Consider the following 1,257-nt stretch of genomic DNA (forward strand, 5'->3'; position numbering starts at 1 on the left):
ACAGGAGAAGGAGGAGGAGGAAGAAGAAGGAGGTGGGGGGGGAATAAGACCTTGAAGAGGAGAAGGAGAAAGAGGAAGAAGAGGACAGGAGGAGGAGGAGGAGGAGGAGGAAGAAAACAAAAACAAGGAGTGTAAAGAAGGGACGAGGAAGAGGAGGAGGAGGAAGGAGAAGGTAGGGAGGAATGGGACTTTGAAGAGCAGAAGGAGAGAGAGGAGGAAGAGGACAGGAGGAGGAGGAAGAAAACAAAAACAAGGAGGAGTGTAAAGAAGGGAGGAGGAAGAGGAGGAGACAGAGGAGGAAGAAAAGAGGAAGAAGAAAGAAGGGAAGGAAAGGAATGACAAACAGGAGGAAAAGGAGGAAAAAGGAGGAAGAGGGAATGAAATATTGCAAAAGGGGAATAGAAAGAAAAAGGCAGGAAGAGGAGGAGGAGGAGGAGGAGGAAGAGGAGGAGGAAGAGAAGTGAGAGGAGCAGCAAGGGAAAGGAGGAGGAGGAATGGAAGGGGAATGAGAATTTGGAAAAGGGAGCAATGTAGAGAAGAAGAGAGGAAGAGGAGGAGGAGGAGGAGGAGGAGGAGGAGGAGGAGGAGGAGGAGGGGAGAAATATAAAGAAAAAGGGAGGAGGAAGAGGAGGCGCAAGAAGAAGAATAAAGAAGAAATGAGGCGTTACGAAAGAGAAGAATGGAAGGTAGGAGGAAGATGAAGAGGAGGAGAAGGAGGAGGAGGAAAATGAGAAGAAGGAAGAGAAGGATGAGGAAAAGGAGGAGGAGAAGGAGAAAGAAAAAGAGCAAGAGCGGGAAGGAAGAGAGGGACATATATGAGGAGGACAAGGAGGGGGAAAAGGAGGACAATGAGGATGAAAAGGAGAAGGAGGAGGAGGAGGAGGAGGAGGAAGAAGAGAAGGACGAGAACGAGAACGAGGGGAAGGACGGGAGGGACAGACAGGAAGAGGAGAAGGATCAGCAAAATGAGGAGAAGAAGGAGCAGGAGGAGGAGAAAGAGGAGGAGGGGAAGGAAGAGGAGGAGGTAAGGGTAGAAAATGAGTATGAAGAGGGGGAGGGGGAGGGGGAGGAGGAGGAGGAAGAACATCTGGAGGAGGAGGAAGAGGAAGAAGGAGGCGGTAGGGGGGGAGATCTTGAAGAGGAGAAGGAGGAGTATGAAGAGTATGAAGGAGTACGAGGAGTATGAAGAGGAAGAGGTGAGGAGGAGGAAGAGGAGGAGGAGGAGGAGGAGGAGGTAGAGGTAAAGAGTGAGTTTGA

The sequence above is a fragment of the Oratosquilla oratoria genome, unplaced genomic scaffold, assembly GCF_046742065.1.
Source record: "Oratosquilla oratoria isolate Oo_2021 unplaced genomic scaffold, ASM4674206v1 SCAFFOLD203, whole genome shotgun sequence".
NCBI lineage: Eukaryota > Metazoa > Arthropoda > Malacostraca > Stomatopoda > Squillidae > Oratosquilla > Oratosquilla oratoria.